Raw genomic sequence first — 7863 nt, 5'->3', positions numbered from 1 at the left:
CTAAAGCTCCTCAGGTCGCATTTTTGGTGGCATATATTTGTAGAAATTATCATTCTTTCTAAATGTGTTGTAAATATGTCCTGTAACTACCAAATAAACAGGAACAGACGCGACTGAAGAAGTAAGTGTGTCCTTATTCTTTTGTGAAATAGACCTAACAGTAATTTATTTCTGTGTGACTAATGTGCAATTTTGACATAAATTAATTCATTATGATCAATGTATCCCTTTTTATTGTAAACCTGTGGTAAAACATCGATGTGTCACATGCCTGTCCTGTCTTGTGCTGCACATGGGTGTTTTGTTATTTTGGGCCATGTGCTCGTGTCTATTGTCTAGCCCCTCCCATCTTGTTATCTGATTATTGGTTAATTTGTCCCACCTGTCTGTCTCGTTACCCTCCTTTGTTTGTTCCCCTATTTAGCCTCCTTGTGTTTGTAGTCTTGTGCTGGTTCGTTGTCCGTGTTTCTTGTTTCCTGGAGTTCCTGAGTTTTTGTGTTTGTACTATACCTGCATGTCACTAAAACTAACTCTGCATTTGTATCCTCGACTCTCGTTTACCATTTCGTGACACGATGCTTGGGTTTTAAATATTCAAGCAAACAACAAAAATGCCAGCAAATGGTCGCTTTTATCATGTTTGCTTTGTGATGCACTGTTTCCAGTGATTTCTTTCTGATTAGTTTTCTGATAAAATGTGCATTTGTTGGTGCAATGATGGGTTAGTGTGACATTGTTCCAGAGAGGCGTGTTACGGACGTGTTTTAGTGAAGCGCTGTGGAGCTTCTGGCCCGAGGCTATTAGCCCGACACGGCCTGGTTAAATCCCTGGCTCGCACTGACCCGACAGTGGAAACGCAGCCATTGATTTAAGGGTCAATAGCCCAACTAAAGCAAACACTGATCACCATAATGGTGACTTAAAATTCAGTTTTTTTCTCCTTTAGTGATTCTGCTTGTTAACATCAGGTGTCCTCAATAATGCTCAATCATCACTCAATTATTCACTTAATTTTCTCATTAACTTTAACACTGCTTCAGTGTCCACTGCGACAGTGGAAACGCAGCCATTGATTTAAGGGTCAAGAGCCCGACTAAAGCAAACACTGATCACCATAATGGTGACTTAAAATTCCGGTTTTTCTCCTTCAGTGATTCTGCTTGTTAACATCAGGTGTCTTCAATAATGCTCAATCATCACTCAATTATTCACTTAATTTTCTCATTAACTTTAACACTGCTTCAGTGTTCATTTAACACGCTGCTCAGAGTTTATATAATCCACACTCGCAGTGTTAATTTAACACTGGGGATTTTGCTGTGCACTCTGTGCGTTTGTTTAAAAAAAATCTACATAAATATATATATTTTTTTTTTTTGCCCACTTAAAGTGTTTATTACAAAAACACTAAAATTGATTAATGTATATTAAATACAAAAATATACGTTGCTTTTACAATGCTGTGCAAACAGAAGGTGCTGCAACTTCCTACTTCCCGTGCCGCTGAATAAGAACAAGATTATGATGCTTTTGTCACATTCTTACTATTCCTTCTGTTCTCCACCAGAGGACACTATTACAACACTAATACAACTACAAATTGCAGCTTTTGTGAATCCAACAGAATAGCCACATCATCCATTAACATGAACTTCAAAGTAGCCTAACCATTATTAAACACACACTGTATTTTATAAAGTCATATTAAATATAAAACGCAAGCAAGCCTCTTTCAGTGGGTCAAAAGACAACAATAGGAATAAAAAACAAATCACTCCAGATATGATCAGGGTCTCCCTTCACAATGTTTACACTTCCCCCGACTGCGCTCTGAGTTATACTCTCATCTTCACATTCTGAATCCACATCCGCCTGATCCATTGCTAAAACTGTATTTTTTCTGCTGGTCCACATATGATGCCCCATTCCCACACTGTAAAATCTGATTAGTTGGACTTTCAGTTGAAGTTTAAATAGGAATAGTATGTGGTACTGACAAATGCTTAGTTAGTATAGTTCACTAACACAAGAGTTCTATTGTGTTTTGCAGGCTGAATGTTAAAGTCTGTGTGACTCAAGTATGATCAATTGCAAGATTGAACAGCGTGCTTCCAGCTCGGAGCCGTGTAAGTGCGTCTTTAATCAGCAGGATACACGGACCCAAACTGTTTTTGTCTCCCTTATAAATTTGCTGTGTCTATTTATTTTTATGGAGTCTGTAATTTAAGTGGGTTCTCTCTGGGACATCTGAAGGGGGGTATTTGGCCCATCTCCATTTGGGGTGTAGTGTTAAACACACTTGAGTGTGGATTTGTTTCATTGCCTTTGTAGTGTGGGACACTAGCATGTGGGTGTAGTGAGTGATTACTTACAAGGTGGGTCAGAGATTCTTTCCCCTGTTAGTGTCTTCGATTAACCCCAGTCTTTATTTATTTTCTCTGTTTTTCTTTCTTTCTTTTCTTTTTATTTATTTATTTATTTTTAAACACCTTCCTTTTTGTATTAACATGTTAACTAAGAGGTAAATGTTTGGAAGTTATTTATTAGTGAATGTGGTGTTTTTCAATGTGAGAAGATTATGTAATAAATTGTTTTGTTTTTTTTAATTGTCAGAACCGTCTCAGTCCTCTTTGTGAAGAACGAACCTGTGTTGTCTGAGTATATATATATATATATATATATATATATATATATATATATATATATATATATATATATTCACTTTATTTTGATTTTTTCCACATAAACCGAGTACATCACACAATTACAGATACCATTGGAACATCATAATGTAAATAATTCCGTCTCTCTTGTTCATCGAAAGGACCATACACCAAACAGAGACAGAATAAGGTTAATTCTAAGTTAAGCAATAATAAAAAGAAGAAGATGTAAGAAGATTCTTTACTGCCAGAGGAGATATAGACAGGCATTTAAAACCATTTCACTTTCCTACACAATCTAGGAAAGGACCCCAAAATTTTATAGAAGTTGTCAGAAGATCCCTTCATTGTATGCCTGATTTTTTCTAGTTTGATGAAATGAAAGATATCATTAATCAATGAAGAATGAGTAGGAGGTGTAGGCGATTTCCAATTTATTAAAATTAGGCGTCTTGCCAGAAGAGTGACAAAAGCTACAAAATCAGTCTTATATTTGGGCATGTCAAGTGAAAGAGAGAGAGTACCAAATAAAGCTGTGACAGGCAAAGGTTTAACATAAATTCCAAGAACTTCAGATAATGTTTTAAAGATCAGAGGCCAATATTTGCGTAGAGATGGACAAGACCAAAACATATGCCAGTAGATGCAGCCAGGGCTTCCAATCAATTAATCTTAAATTGGGTTTTCTTAGTAAACAAAGCATAAACCGAAATTACCCGGAACAATTTGTACCAGGAACTTTTTTCCCAGGAACTTTTTTTTGCCCCAGACCGGTTGCTTTCTGCGTTTACACCGCGGTCTAAAGTACCGGGAAGGTAAACTGCGCACAACTGCTCCTCCCAGTCTGCGACGGACAGTAATCAGTTGCGCCACATTTATAATAAGTATGGAGGAGATTCAAACTGTGCTGCAGTTATGTATTGGTTTACTAACGAGGTAATTAACATAACAAAATAGACGAGCACTGATACTAAAGCGTGTTCAGAAAGCTCGTATGCGTATAAAATTAGACAACGTATGTTATCAGTTATTGTGAGATGCCTGGGACGAAACACGCAAAATTGTTTTCCTCTTTCGCAAATACGCTTAAAAAAAGCCTGAACCCCGTCTATCAATCATAAATAGTGACAGTCTTGTAAATAGTTGTTTGTTACTAACCTAACCTTGCAATAGATGACAATGTGTAAACATAATGACTTAATAATAAAAGCTGTGGCAGAAAAGAGACGAGCACTGATAAAGCGTGTTCAGTAAGCTCTTAATGCTAACGTTAGATATACAATTTGTATGTTATCAGCTATTGCGGACATTGACCGTGAGATGGCTGGGACGAACGCAATAGCATCCAGCTGCAGCCCCGCAGACTCACCTCCGGCTAGACACCACTGGCTGGACACCAGTGGATAGACAGCCTACGTCATTTCCATTTTCTCCGTCATTTCCGTTTCGCCGCTAATTTCCGTTTTCACCGCTGGATGGACAGCTATTTTATTTCCTATTTTCACCTCTGGATTGACATATATTTATTTTATATTTTCACCTCTGGATAGACAGCATATTTAGTTCTCACCTCTGGATGGACAGAATATTTATTTTATATTTTCACCTCTGGATAGACAGCATATTTATTTTCTGTTTTCACCTCTGGATAGACAGCATTCTTTATTTTATATTTTCACCTCTGGATGGACAGTATATTTATTTTATATTTTCACCTCTGGATAGACATTTATTTATTTTATATTTTCACCTCTGGATAGACATATATTTATTTTCTGTTTTCACCAGTGGATAGACAGCATTCTTTGCAGGCTTAATTGCACACGTCTTTTCCGTATTGTCATTTTACTTTTATGACTTAAAATATATAATATAAAAGCTGTGTGCAAATTGAAATATGATCTTTATCATATCTATTTACATAAAACAATTCTCAATAATATACTTAATATTATAACATCAATAATTCATGCAAACTGCATTCACAAGAACCACCTTGAAAATATATATTGTTCAGATCATATCACTATTTTTTGTGACTTAAATTCGATCAATGGACTATAACGTTTTGTCAATACAACAGACTTGTACATGTTAATTGACCACAGTTTTTTGCCTTGCCCATTTGGAGATTCAATTCTTATTTTTTTTTGTAAATGTAACCACTTCTGTTTTTAAAATATACGTAGATTCACATGATCAGACAATTTACCAAACAATCCAGATCAAATTAACACTTCATGGTTTTGCAATATTTATTGGAAATTACACAATCTAATTAGTAAAATTAGTCAAATCTGACCATCAGAATGAAGATGCCACAGTCAGGCCCAGGCCCGTAAGGTTGTGGGGGAAGTCCCTATTTCAAGAGAAAATAAAACATGAACAGTTCCAAATAAACTATTGCACACTGTGCACACCACACCTCATTCCTGCCCCCTAAAACTGGCAGTCTGGGCAATGCTCAGGAAATTCAGGGTCTGTATAAAACCCTCGCAGGTCTCCACGTCTTCCGTTTCCACAGTACCCCACCCAGTCTTTGAAAAAACATCTGCAATTTCTGCATTGTACAATTTTAAAAGGGACACACATGTCTCTTACAGCCTGGGGCAGTTTTTTGACATTCACCACACCTAAAGCAAGAACAGATGTACAATATGATTAGAATGAGCATGTTTATATTTAACTATATTAGAGTACAAGTGTTGATTCAAGGCCAATACAGAAATGAAAAATTGATTAAAAACTTAGCATTTTGTGCATAGACAACCTAGCATTTTAGACTATTCTCTGCCAAGACTGTTCTATGAGATCTCGTTAACTGGGTACAATCTTCACACATCCAAGTGAAAAAAAACTTATTTACAATATTAAATCATACCACTCAAAGAACGATTTAATTGGAAAATCTATTGTAGCAACCTAGCTCTAGAATTGAGGCACACCAGAGTTCACTAATCCCTTTAAAAAACACGACAGTACCGTGCATTTGAATTCTGACATGACCTATAAATCATCGACAGTTTATTATTTTTTCTTACCGCTGACATCTGCATGGCGCGTCAAATTTGAAAAGTGAATGACGATACGGAAATGACGTCAATTTGAAAAGTGAATGACGATACGGAAATGACGTCAATTTGAAAAGTGAATGACGATACGGAAATGACGTCAATTTGAAAAGTGAATGACGATACGGAAATGACGTCATTTAAAAAGGGAGGTTAAAAATAAATACAATTCTGCGTGGAATCATCCAACCAAAATGCGCCGTGAACACAACCAATCAGCTTGTGCAGCGCACAAGTCCCACCCCTGAAAGTTCCTGAACTTTGAAAAAGTACTACCTCATGAGCAGGGACTATCAGAGGGGGAAATATTTACCCGGAACTTCATTTAGACCCTGGTTCCTGCGGTGTAAACACATCGAGTACCAGCCCAAATTTCCTAGTTCCTGGGGAAAGTTCCTGCGGTGGAAACGCGGCTATAGTATGTGAATAGTGCAGATTACTAGATTTTTACAATTAAGTTAAGACATCAAGTAAAGTTAACTAAATAGTGTTAGTTAGAATCACTGTTGGATTTTACAGTGCATGAGGGCTCTCATTTTTCTCCTTTTTAGACATGTAGTGTTGCTGATGTCTGTCTCTCGATAACTTTGGCTCTCTGTCTAAACAGTTTGAGTCCTAATGTCCCACACGATTCTGTCTCTTATGAGGGAGTCTGTGATCACCCCAAAATTGCATGTTGCTGCCAGTGTCCTTAATTCAGTCACATATTTGGCCAGACTAAAAAAATTAAGAAGAATCTTATCTTGGAATCACAAAATCCAGCCAACTTTCGTAAAGCTTGAACAAAGCATCATCTAGTCGGTATTTCAGAGAAACATGAAAATCTTCTCTAAGATATTTTTTTTCTTTTTTTATAAATAACCAAATATCTGTTCAGACTTTTGTCTAGCATCTCATTTTGTGTTTCAGTTAAAGAAAGAAAGAAAGAAAGAAAGAAAGAAAGAAAGAAAGAAAGAAAGAAAGAAAGAAAGAAAGAAAGAAAGAAAGAAAGAAAGAAAGAAAGAAAGAAAGAAAGAAAGAAAGAAAGATATTGTTGTGACAGCCAAAATCAATTACATTAATGTGCTTCTCATACATAAACAACACTACAGACTCATTTTGATTATAAGCATTTATTCTGAAAGCATTTATTTGTTTTGCATTACATAGTGGTCAAAGAAACAACAGGGTCAGAAATCTGTTACCATTATTCTTTCATGCCACCTTCATATATAGGCAAGCTGAGCATTATTTTAGAGATCATTAAGCTGCATAACCAGGTACAAAATCATGCTGGAAATTATTTAAGGACCAGCTAGATTTACGTTTGTCATCTTCAAGACCGGCTTGGATGATCATCTTTCACGTCTAAAAACTGTAACAGTTTTCGCTGAAGAGTGAGGAATCTTTAAATTTAATCTTCAGAAATTCCTCTAATTCTCCCAGAGTTTTTTCAGGGATTGGGATTGGGTTATTCAGATTTTTGTTTTCAGCCCAGTGAGCCTGGGATGCCCATGCTTTAGTTTTAGTATTATAGCAGCAGAATGCGGTCCACATGTATGAGGGAATGTTGACTCTTTCATTCAAGCAGGTTTTGCCAGGCACAGCTCCTGTCAGCACATAGGCCAAGATATTAGCAGCGTTGTTATCGTCACGGCAGTTAGTCTGCATGAAACTTCTAACCTTTTCCTCCATAATTCTCCAACTACCATTATTAAATTTAATATTCTGTGGCACAGTATTGGTCATTGTGTATGTGGATTTGGCAGTGTATTTAGCAGATGCGTGGCCGTTGGGAAATAGTTGACCACGATCCAGTGTGTTACAGTAACAGTAATCTCCATCATCAGCCTGATTGCGATATACACCTGGTCGAGTCATCCAGCCATTTAAATGTTCAAGCTACAGAAGAGGAAATGAACAAAGAGAAATGTAAAGTCATTAAAACTCTCAGACAACTAAACGAAATTAAAGTTAAATCAGATAAATAAAGCTCATACAATTTTGATAACAATGAGGTTTCAATTAAAACTGTAATAATCCTCCATGAGAAACATTACCTGTGGCTCGATCATCCATTCAGTATGTGGTGGGTTGTCATAAACCGCAGTAAATTTGTAAGCTGAGAAAAGCGGGATCCTCGCTGTTCT

The 7863-nt window shown here is 36.6% G+C and overlaps 1 long non-coding RNA gene across 1 annotated transcript; it reads right to left on the bottom strand.

Annotated features, from left to right (window-relative positions):
• Nucleotides 1-3996: 3996 nt before the first annotated feature.
• Nucleotides 3997-5635, bottom strand: LOC309503441. The gene is made up of 3 exons (XR_014207644.1): nucleotides 4449-5635; nucleotides 4343-4413; nucleotides 3997-4269 (listed from the first exon to the last, which is right to left on the bottom strand). It is a non-coding gene; the product is annotated as an uncharacterized lncRNA (long non-coding RNA).
• Nucleotides 5636-7863: the final 2228 nt, after the last annotated feature.

This window comes from Leuciscus leuciscus (assembly GCF_965113295.1).
Source record: "Leuciscus leuciscus genome assembly, chromosome: 1".
NCBI classification, from domain to species: Eukaryota; Metazoa; Chordata; class Actinopteri; order Cypriniformes; family Leuciscidae; genus Leuciscus; species Leuciscus leuciscus.
The sequence above is the reverse complement of the archived record's forward strand: the minus strand, read 5'-3'. Positions and strand labels throughout refer to the sequence as shown.